Genomic DNA, 12,291 nt, shown 5'->3' with positions numbered 1-12,291 from the left:
AGGTAGAGAAAAAAGACCAGGCAGAATTATAATCTTTTCTTAAAGAACCTGCCTAATCAGGGAATTTAATAATTAGCTATTCCTCTACTAACTGAATGTTGCTGAATTTGTCAAAAACAATGTAAATATATTTAATAGCTATGTCAAATTAAGTGAAATCATGCACTTGTCAAAATAGTTCACAAAAAATTGGTTCTGCATCAAAGATCCTGAAGAGGAGTCAACTAGTTTGGTTTAATGAGAACAGAAAAAGGACTAAATACTGTCCTGAACAGTCAGTGTATGTAGTAACCATGTTTCCTCTTTGTCGAGTGGCAGTCCTACAGTGCGTGCTAGATCCATGGAATCTATTTTCAGTCTGTACTGTATGTCGATTCGTGGCGGTGTCAAAACCACTAAAAGAAAACATTTTCTCCATATCTTCAAGCATGTCATCAAACAACCCACCTCCAAAAGAAAACTCCTGGAAATGGTGCCTTAGTCTACTGGAACCATCCTGGCATGTCTGGAAGTGATCTGCAAAACACTTCTTGGACCGAGTGTTTTGGTTTTGACCAAAAAAAACAAAGTCTCTAAATAAGTCATCAAAATTGAAGTTAAATGACTGCTCAGAAGGACTTCCACTAGCTCTTTGTCCTTTACCATTAGTAAGAGCACTATGTCCAAGTGTATCATATTCTTTTCATCTATTAGCATCTGAGAGTGTTTCATATGCTTCTTCAATCTCTCTGAATTTTGCTTCAGCATCAGGTCTCTTATTTTTATCAGGATGGCACTTCATGGCCAACTTGTGAAAGGCCGTCTTGATTTGGCACTCTGATGCTGACTTTGGCACACCTAAGATACCATAGTAACTTTCTGAGGTCAAAATTAATTCGGTTACCGTTAAAATGCAGGTTTCAAAGATGAAAACTGACTGGGGAGTATTCATTTCTAATATCCTGACCCTGGCACCCTACGCGCATGTGGAAAACTATTGTTGCTGCTCAGCCCGGCGTCACTTCCAGCCCCAACCCCTGAAAGGGCAGCGCTGAAGACCACAAATGTTTTTAATGGCATCTAGAATGATGAATCCTTTCCAGAAGGTTTTCAATTTACTTTCCCCAGATCCATCAGATGAATCACTATTTATGGCAGCTATAGCCTTTTCAAATGTATTTCTTAAATAATAAGACTTGAAAGTCAAAATTACTCCTTGATCCATGGGCTGCAGAATGGATGCTGTGTTAGCAGACATGAAAACTACATTCATCTTGTTGTACACCTCCATCAGAGCTCTTGGGTGACCAGGTCCATTGCCAATGAACAGTAGTATTTTTAAAGGAACTTTTTTTTTTTTCCTGAGCAGTAGGTCTCAACAGTGAGATTGAAAATATTCAGCAATCCATGTTGTAAGTAGATGTACTATTTTTAGGCTCTGTCGTTCCATTCATAGAGCACACGCTGAGTAGATTTAGCATAATTCTTAAGAGCCCTGGGATTTTCAGAATGGTAAATCAGCACTGGCTTTAAGTCACCAGCTGCATTTACCCCTAACAAGAGAGTCAGCCTGTCCTTTGAAGCTTTGAAGCCAGGCGTTGACTTCTCCACTCTAGCTATGAAAGTCATAGACAGCATCATCTTCCAATATAAGGCTGTTTTGTCTGTACGAAAATCTGTTATTTAGTGTAGCCACCTTCACTGATTATCTTAGATAGATCTTCTAAATTACCTGCTGCAGCTTCTGCATCAGTACTTGCTGCTTCACCTTGCACTTTTATGTTACGGAGACGGCTTCTTTCCGTAAACCTCATGAACAGCCTCTGCTAACTTCAAACTTTTCTTCTGCAGCTTCTTTACCTCTCTCAGCCTTCACAGACTTGAAGAAAGTTAGGGCCCTGTTCTGGATTAGGTTTGGGCTTCAGAGAATGTTGTGACTGGTTTGAACTTCTCTCCAGAGCACTAAAACCTGCTGCATTACCAGCAATAAGGTTGTTTCACTTTCCTTATCATTTGGGTATTCACTGGAGTAACACTTTTAACTATCTTCTAGAACCTTTCTTTTGCTTTCACAACTTGGCTAACTGGTGCAAGAGGCCTAGCTTTTGGCCTGTCGTGACCTTCTATAGCCTTCTCAGTAAGCTTAATCATTTCTAGATTTTGATTTAAAATGAGAGACTGTCACTCTTCCTTTCACGTTAACACTTAGAGGCCATTGCAGGGTTATTAGTTGGCCTAATTTCAATATTTTATTCTCAAGGGTCTATAATTTGTATGCATGTATACTTTCTTTATTTTCTTTTCTTAAGTAAGTTGCCTAAAAATTTTATCATTTGTTCTCTTACCTTTTAAACTTCTTGTTTTAACAATTCAGCTTCCATTCTCAACTTAGCAGTGAAGCCTATGATAAATGAATAAATCCACAAGTGCATTTCACACAGCTTCTTAAACAGTTTTTCCATAACGCAACTAAAAGCAGTGCTCTTTGACAATAGTCATGTTTTTGATCATATACATATCAATCAATAATATATAATAATAAGATAATACTTATTTTTTCTCAAGAATTATGCTATGTTTTATGTGTGTTACCTCATTACCTATAAAATAAATCTTATATGTTACCCAGTCTTAAAGCTGAAAAAAAATTGAGGTTTATGTTCATCTTTTCCAAAATCACACAGCTAGTAGAGTTGAATCAAGAATTAGGATGTGCTATATACAATGGAATATTACTCAGCCATAAAAAGAAATGAAATTGAGTTATCTGTAGTGTGGTGGATGGACCTAGAGTCTGTCATACAGAGTGAAGTAAGTCAGAAAGAGAAAAACAAATACTGTATGCTAACGCATATTTATGGAATCTGAAAAAAGAAAATGGTACTGATGAACCTAGTGGCAGGGCAGGAATAAAGACGGAGACATAGAAAATGGACTTGAGGACATGGGGTGGGGAGGGGGAAGCTGGGGTGAAGTGAGAGTAGCAGCGACTTATATACACTACCAAATGTAAAATAGTTAGTGGGAAGCAACAGCATAGCACAGGGACATCAGCTTGCTGCTTTGTGACAACCTGGAGGGGTGGGATAGGGAGCATGGGAGGGAGGCTCAAGAGGCAGGGGATATGGGGATATATGTATGCCTATGGCTGATTCACTTTGTTGTACAACAGAAACTAACACAGTATTGTGAAGCAATTATACTCCAATAAAGATCTATTAAAAAAAAAAGAATTCAGATGTGCGGCTTGACTACGTAGCCCATGCTTTCAAGCAATACTACTGTCCTTGGCTACACTGCCCCTTTTAATGTGTTACATACAGTAACTCAATTTTCTGTTCTTTGTAGTAATATTTTATAAATAAATAGGAATTAAATGACAAAACATATTCAGTCTTCTTTGTTAATTGTAAGTATTGCAATTAAAATAAAATATATTAGCTTCATAAGAGAATAGAAAAAGAATGCTGTCCCTTTAGGAGGAAAGTATTTCCAACTGTTTACCATTTTAAGGAAACTAATTAAATATTCAATAGGCTGAATGCTATTAGATGGAAGATTGAATATTCCTTTGCAATCTAAATTCTAAGTGTGGCCAGAGGCACTGTGAACAGTTTAAAGAATAAAATCTCTAGCCTGAGTAACTGAAATGTGCTTTTTACAATTCAGGAGAGACACACATCAGAACTGATATGCTTATCAAATCTAACATCATTAGGTCATAATGATGAAGAATGAAGAGCGACAGAAATTTCAGGCTTCTGGATTTTTCTCCTGGAAAAATCCTATTTTCCTGGATGAAATTATATTTTAAGACAATACATAAAAAGAAAAAAAAATCTGTGGCATATGTAGTCAGATAATGTTTTAATTTATGGTTTATTATATGTATACAACTATTTTACAAGCATGTATCTAACTTTCAACTGAAAAGCTGAATAGTAGCTAACTGCAGAAATAAGTTCACTTTCACTGGTATTAAATTAATTTAATGATCTTCCCTTGATTAAATAGACAAGCAGAATTCTAAAAATTTATTTCTCAGTTGTCAGGTCCAAGAACAAATTCTTAGACTAGTTTTATAATTTTATCAGATAAAATCTTGAATGTTAATCCTGGATATCCCCATTCAACTCCAACTTTTTAAAGAAAAGGAAATTAAGATCCAGACTATTGAGTTTGCCAGGAAATTATTCATTCAATGAGTATTTATTGACTACCTATTATAAGTAAGTTAGACACTCTTATATGTTACGAGACAAATTCCCAGCCCCTGTTGAACATAATTTCTAATGGATAACAACTGGATTAATGGCAGAACTGAGGTAGACTACACTTTACACTTTTTTACTAAAAAGAAATGGAAAAATTCCTTTGAAATAGCTGGAAGTTTGCTTTGAAAAAAGTTAGAATTTTAAAGTTAATCATTAAGGAAACAATAAATTAACTGAATAGTGTAAAATATTTTGTTAAAATGTACGGGGCTTCATACTGAAACCAAACAGTACATTCTGGATGGGCTTTTGATAAGTCATGATTTTTTATTTATCACACAGTTGTTAGCAAAATGTCTAAAATGAATTGTTTTATTATTTATATTTTCAGCAAAATTGCCTTTTTCTTCTAATTTGCAGATAAAAATAACATAAATATGCTACAATAAAGCAACCAGAACAGAATTAAATATATGTTGGAAATTGTGAATTGAAGGGCATATCTGTTTCCACTATCAATTTTTGTAAGATGAATAAATATTAGTTATATTACCATGCCATCTAAACTAAAGAGCAATACAAATATCATGTTGGTTACAGAGGACGGTATCATATACAATCCTCTTTGAGATTGATTCTGCAGAAATTTATTGCAAATAAAGAAAGAGATTAAAAAAAATTAACCTCAATCCAAAATCTGTACTAGAAAGTGGTGGCCCTCACTCTCCTCCAGTTCTGTTCCCTTGGATAAAGGTCCTAAAGATTTTTGGAAGAAATAGTAAAAATAACAATAATAACAAAAGACTCTTTAGAAGTTAGAATTAGTTTTGGGGACAAAAGAAACACACTAGTATTAATTTTATTCAATAAATAAATATTATTGTGTAGCACTGTAGCCTACGTGGTAGTGGGACAGCAATATGCCTCAGTAGCTAAAACTGGGGAGGTGGGGAGTGGGTATTGAGTGGCTTTATATATAAAGTTTCATGTTGTCTTTGATTCAAACATGAGAATGGATGGTCTATTTGTGGATCTATTAAAAACTCAGTCCTTGCCAAGAATTTTCTTTCTACCAAAAGAAAACTAAAATCTTTCTCTGATAGTCACAGAGAAGTACTATAGAATGCTACACCAAGATTAGAATATACTCAGGGCGGAGGGTTCACTAATAAGTTACTGTGCATCAAAACCAGAAAGGAATGAAAATACCCAGCGATAATTATTCATAAACAATTTATAAGTATGTTGAATGAAAAAAAACCTCCTGACAGTACAATTCATAAAGAGGATACTAAAAATGAGCTTTCTGCAAGCACACAAGGAGGTACACAGAGGATGGTCTATGTTACAAAAACAACAAAATCCAGTCATGGCACAAGACAGCCTTATATGATGTTAAAAAGGGAATGTGTAATTGTTAAGTTTGCCAGAAATCATAATAAAAAGAAAAATAATTACCTTTTGTGTACCTAATTGTTTGATTTTTTTTTCAATTCCATAATTTTATTGACTATCATGTAACACATGATTCTTGGTGCTGGGAATAACAAATCAAAAAGACTGAAATCCCGGCTTTACATATTCACATGGGAGGAGAAAGTTTATACACAAATAAGTGAAACATAATTTCTTGATGGTAATAAGTTCTGTGAAGTAAAACAATGCAGGAAATGAGAGAGCATAGGTGCTTTGTTTATGACAGTAAAATTTTTAACAGTGAGAGTACGTGAAATATAAGCATATATGCAGGTTGAGAGAAGAGTAAGTATAAATCCTTAAGGTATGTAGGTGCTTGGCATATTCACGTAACAATAAAAAGGCCACTGTGGCTGAAATAGAATGATCCAAGGGTAGTGTAGTATGAGATGAGGTAAGAGAGCCAATGACAGGGTTTACATGCTATTGTGTTAAGCAACTTGATTTTTTCTATTGCAAAAGCAAGTTTTTTTTAAAAAAATGTTCTATTCACAGAAGACCAGTAAAAGTAGTAGCTCTTATTGTTTAAAAAGAAAAGATTATTCTGATGTTTACTAAAAATATTCTATCTTTCTGAACTCATACACACAATTATGCCTGTAACCTGTCTCTCCATTCTTATTTAAAAACTCTAGTACTCTGGATAAAAATTACTGACTTGAAATATAAGCCCATCAATTAAGTCTCTTAATCTGTGTATGAGGTGTTAAGATATTCACATGTAATTTTAATTTTCTTTTCTACTTGCAAATGTTCTTTGGCTTTTTTTTTTTAACATCTTTATTGGGGTATAATTGCTTTACAATGGTGTGTTAGTTTCTGCTTTATAACAATGTGACTCAGTTATACATATACATATGTTCCCATATCTCTTCCCTCTTGCGTCTCCCTCCCTCCCACCCTCCCTAGGGTTTTATTTTTTAATTACAAAATACCTATTCAAAATATTATATCCCTCCAAACTAAGTAGTTTCTTGTCTTTTTTCCAGTCAAAAGGAAATCTTGCTTCAAATCACAATCATTTGTAACCTATGGGCAGTAATGATGTGGGTTTATATTATCCTGGATAATTATTTTACATCTTCTGTTACTGGCCTTACAAAGTCACAAGTGGTAACCTTATTTCCTACTTCACTGAGAAATCCAAATCAATCAAAAAGAAAATTTTACAGACTCTCATCATTCTATTTACCCACCTACCATCTCCTATCCTCTTGAGCACTAGATCATCTATGTTTTCTCCTAATCAAGAACATCATTCCAGCGATTCTCCTTTCTCTACTACATCATAATTTTTTTCACTCTCTAGTTCATACCCAACAGGGTTAAAAAATGCTAGTGTTTCTCTGAACTTTAAAACAATACTTCTCTTGATTTTGTGTCCCCCACCAACTACTACTCCATTTCTCTAGTCTTTTTTGCAGTCAGTCTTCTGAAAAGAACAGTCAAAAATCCATGTCTCCAACTCCTCACCTCTCACTCTCTCTTAAAACCACTCTAATCAACCTCTTCCCCAACAACTCCATAAAAGCTGCTGTTGTAATAAACACCAATATCTTTCATCTTATAAAATTCAATGATAAATTCTTAGTCCTTCTCTCATTACCTATCATGCAATATAATCCTACTGGTTATACACACTTCTCTTTGATATACTTTCTTCATTGGCTTTCAAGGCATTGTTCTTTTTTTTTTTTTTTTGTTCCCATTAGGAGGAGACAAAGAAAAGAAAGAGGGTAGGGTAAGTGAGTGATATTCTAATTTTTTTTTTTTCCCCCAGAGAGTCTATATATATATATATATATATATATATATATATATATATATATATATATATAATCTAAAAATATATAAAATAATAGAGGTATATATTTATTTATCTAGAATTGTTGAGGTAACAGCACCCAGAAAACTGAAAATAAAAATAGATTTAAAATGTTCCCTGTGGGGTAAGAAGGAGAGATTAGTACTCTTTTTATCATAAGCTCGTCAGTTCTTGCAACCATGTGTACTTATTCCTTGATTTTTTTTCCTTGATAAAAATGTTTTAAAATAAGTTTTTAAGTACCATATGTAATTAAAAAAACTAAAAATGTCTATACACTTATTTCAGTTGGAAAATGGAGTGGCTAAGATGAGAAGTAAAGCACATTAATTTCATAGTTTTCATTGCTGGTGTCAAAAGTTACTACATAACTCTGATAAATCAACAAGTAGAGGTGTAGGTTTAGGTATAAAGTTATGGTAGTAAGTGGTATTAAAAATAAAAATATTAAATGAAAAACCTGTTACTTTGGGGCAAAGGTTTGGAGATGAATGGGAGCCATAGATATTGGGTTGGCCAGAAAGTTCGTTCAGGTTTTTTCCCACGTTATAGAAAAACCTGAACGAACTTTCTGGCCAACCCAATATTTTCTTCTGTTTAATGTTATTTTAAAAATATCTTTATTTTTTAATATAAAAGCATGTATTGCTTTTATAATTAAAATAATTCAGTTTTACAAAGAAAGACTAAGTAAAATTTAAAGTAATACATTTATAGGAGAAATGTATCTCTTTTACTATTTCTGCAAAGGATGAACATAATTGTATTCCAGGGCAATGGCTGATACTTAGGCAATGCTGTTAAATAAAGTTGAATTAAACTGGGGGAAAAAAGGCCTCATTATAAACATGTGAAAAAAAGTGGTGTGCAGAAACAGCTCAAGAGCCTCTATGCACCAGGAACTCTTCCTGAATGTATAACATCGTTTAAATGATTCTATAAATGACCTGTTAGTGGAAAGAACATTAAGGAAGTATTAGAGGAGATCTATATAGAATGGGAGCAGAGCGAATAAACTGCTGTTAGGAGTTACCGTAGGAAATGCCTATACACACTTTACACCTTGTCAACTTATGTAGTACCAGCAAAGAGTTTGTTCACCCCCAATACATAAGAAGTTTTAAAGACACTGAGACTTAAAAGTTCCACTCACTATCCCAACTTTCTTTGTGCTTACAAATCATCTAGTTTTTAATTGACTAAACTGCCTTTGTCTGTGGTCCTTATGAAGGAAAAAAAAAATGAACATAAATTGCCAAAACTTATCTTGAAATATTAAAGTAGTTTTGGGAAGAATGGGACTGTGTGGTTGGAGAAAGGCTGGATAGGAGAAAAGTTTGATGAATAATACAAGGTGCACATGCAGAAAGTACAGCACACTTGATAGAAAGCTGTTGGAAAGTAGGCGAGAGTGATGGGAAGTATACATACTGGTATTTGACAGATTATATGAGCACTGGATTCTTCGTTCACTCGGGATAGACACAGTACAAAGTGGTGGAGGGACCTGATTCAAAAAGAAGAAAATGCTGAATGGAGGTCTAAGTCAGGATGTAATCAACTCTAGTCTTCCTCTATCACAGTGAGAGCTATTATATTAGTGGAGATAAAAGTCACTTTAGATCTCCTTTCAAAATACACAAACCTACAGTTTTATCCAAAATATGGGGAGAAGCTGAGATTTTAGGAATATGAATTATGTTGAGAAGAGAAGCTTTCATTTTCCTCAGAGCAGTAATTTCAAGTGTTTGTTAGGAGAAAATATAGTAATTACTGTATCAGACAGAGTTCTAATGGGAAAAGAGAAACTTCTCTGTTATTGAGACAAGAAGGATTAATATAGGAAATCAAAAGTTTACAAAACCAGAGAAGAGCCTGGAGAGTGATAGGACAGGGAAGCGGCTTCCAGCATTCAGTAAATCAGAAAGTGCAAGAATCACTGGGAATTGCTGCTGACAATCCCAGCTGTGTGTAACCCTCAAAGGAGGCAATTTTCAGGGAGAAGGCCGTGAAACCTCTGGTAAAACTATGTATCTGCCATTTGATGAAGCCCCTGAACCCACCTGCCTGTTGAGGGACAGCAGCTTTTGCTTCTTTTTTGCCATAAAGTCTCTTGTGAGTGCCTCCCATTGGAGAAATCAATACTGAACAGGGGAGTCTGTCTTTAAATAGATGAAGACATGTTTATTCTCTCCTCCAAAGGAAAGATGCACTTCCGCAGCAGTTACTGTTAGTTCCCATCACCTAGCTCAGTCACAAAGCCTCTTGACATCTTAAAGCCTATATGACAAGGCTAGCCACCACCAACGTGCCTTATATTAAATTGTAGAGAAATAGAAGAAGAAAGAACAAAAACTGGTCTATATGTATGCAAACATGTCCATAACAAAGCAAGGGAGAAAATACTGATAGTTATCCCATTCTTTTTCTTTTCCTGCAATTGTTTACAAAGCCATTTTTGGTGTCTATATTTCTTTCTTCACCATGTGTTTCATATTTTTCCCTCAGCCACCACTTCAGCTGGTCATGATGATATGACCAAAATCTTTATTGAAGTGTCTGAGCCATTTATGAACCTGTTGATATCTGCTGTAATTTTTCATTAATTTATTTCTGTGCAAAGTATTCATTGGCAGCCTACAAAATCTACTGGCTTCCATACATACTCCTTCTTGATCCCAAGGTACACCAGCAACTCTATCTCCCGTTTATAATCAGGGTCAATCACCACAGCCAATACAGTAAATCCTTTATTTGCCTGTTGATGGGTGGTTTAAGAAGCTGAATACAGTCAGGGTACAATCTCCGCCACAAGAAAAACGGAATTGTTGCATCCCCTAGTGGACTTCCTTTGTCCTCTTAGGAAGTAAGACCTCAACTAGCAGAGCTCAGAGCTGTGGAGATTAGAAACACATATTTTGTGAGTGATTTCTTAGGTGTAATAGTGAGGGGTACCACTTCACTTTCAACCCTCAGTGTCCAAGACTGTGTTCTGGCTATGTGAAAAGAGGGGTACAGGTTTCCCCCACTATCCAAAAACAAAGCAATCCTATGAAACACTTTGTAAGCTATAGAGAGTAAAGCGAAGAAGCAATTACCTTAGGACACATCTTACTAATAGATGCACAAAATATATTGAGATAAAGCATAGATGCAACAGACATAGTTCAAAGCTGTGGCAGCTTGACGCTGAGATGCTGAGCGTAGTTCCCAGGAAAGGAGCTTGGTGGTGTCACTCTCACTGCCCAGGGTGCACATTGCCTCTACAACAGCTAACTGAAAAACAATGCTGAACGCCATTTTCATCTTTTACTTCTTTTCGTAAAAGTGAAAAATCCTCTTCAGGTTTCTTTTGGTTAGTGAAAACAGGTACTAATGTAGATCTTTCATGAAAATGAAGTGGCGTGAAGCAAACGTTTGAAAAGTTGGGGTGGTGGGATGAATTGGGAGATTGGGATTGACATATATACACTAATATGTATAAATTAGATAACTAATAAGAACCTGCTGTATAAAAAATAAATAAATAAAATAAAATAAAAAGTGGGGATACCTGTATAACATATTGGTTATTTGTTCCAAGTCTATACTCAATGCATATTTTAGAACAGCTCATTAAACTTATAAGAGCAGACTCCCAACAGGTGTCTGGACCAGCTGCAGACCTTTCTCTTCTCTGGTACCCAAATAAAACCAATGAAAACTTAAAATTATCCTTAGGCATTCCTGTTTTAAAGACTGGATTTTTACCCAAAATAATAAATCCAGAATAGCAAAATTTCACTGGTAATGTGGACAGGTAAACATTTCTCCATTAAGCGACAAAATGGGAGCCCTTTCACTAACTCTGTTTTAATTCTTCATGGAAGAATGCTCTCTAGAAATAGGAAGTCTAAGAAAAATTCCCAAGAACGTAATTTATTTTACCATCTGCTTTTCTTAGAAAACAGTTAATAACATAATTGCCTCGACATCATGTTCTGAGTTGCGCATATGCTACACTGGAATGCAAAATTCATTTTTTTTTTTGAATTGTGGAAAGGATGCCTTGAAGTTTTTAATTCTATTTTTGATTTTACATTTTGGAAGCATCTTATATTTTGACCCTCACCCAACTTATTTATTTCAACTTTTAAATTGTAGCAAATTTTAGTACATTGAAACAATGAATAATAATGTATCATACTGGTGTACAGAAGGTTTTTTACTAGAGTGTCTCAACGAGTTTTTTTGCTTATTTTTTTTCCCATTAAAGAAAAGACGTTTTACTTGAATTATTAGAGAACGAGAATGACTTGTTACTTCAAGTACCCATGATTCTTGTAGTCTGTCTACCTGTCTGTCTGTCTATCTAGCTAGCTAGCTAGCTATCTTGTGGATATATTTGTTTAAGACAAGTTAGGGATAAAGACCTAAATATACAACTGAAGGAATTAATCAAAATCCCTACTGGTTCTGATTTTCAGGAAGGAGGGCAGAATCAATGAAGTAAACAACTGTGAGATAAAGGAGGCTTTGCCCATTGTATTAAATGGTACAAATATCACTTGTCTTTGATGACCTATCCTAGATGAAGCTGTCTGCGCTACTGAAAGGTTAGTGATAGCTTCATTACAATTAGTTATGATATTACATAAAAATTCTCTACTAGGATCAGAACTCAATTTCAGAATGATAAAGAAAGCCCTAATGACAGATTCATAAAATTTACATTGTATTGAATTATGTACAACTAATATTATGAATTTTATTTGGTTCCTACTAGATGATAAGATCTTTGTTGGCAATGTTTAAAGA

At 34.7% G+C, this 12,291-nt stretch overlaps 1 protein-coding gene and 1 pseudogene across 4 annotated transcripts in view; both read right to left on the bottom strand.

The window, feature by feature from the left end:
• CSMD3 (CUB and Sushi multiple domains 3) overlaps positions 1 to 12,291 on the bottom strand; it is a gene marked incomplete at its 5' end in the record, with an annotated part of 1,071,061 nt that overhangs the window by 491,954 nt on the left and 566,816 nt on the right. The window lies entirely within an intron of this gene.
• Positions 221 to 937, bottom strand: LOC307176023 (dnaJ homolog subfamily B member 9-like; annotated as a pseudogene). Its single transcript has one exon. The product of its transcript is annotated as a dnaJ homolog subfamily B member 9-like (transcript).

This window comes from Stenella coeruleoalba (genome assembly GCF_951394435.1).
Source record: "Stenella coeruleoalba genome assembly, chromosome: 17".
Taxonomy (NCBI): domain Eukaryota; kingdom Metazoa; phylum Chordata; class Mammalia; order Artiodactyla; family Delphinidae; genus Stenella; species Stenella coeruleoalba.
The sequence above is the reverse complement of the archived record's forward strand: the minus strand, read 5'-3'. Positions and strand labels throughout refer to the sequence as shown.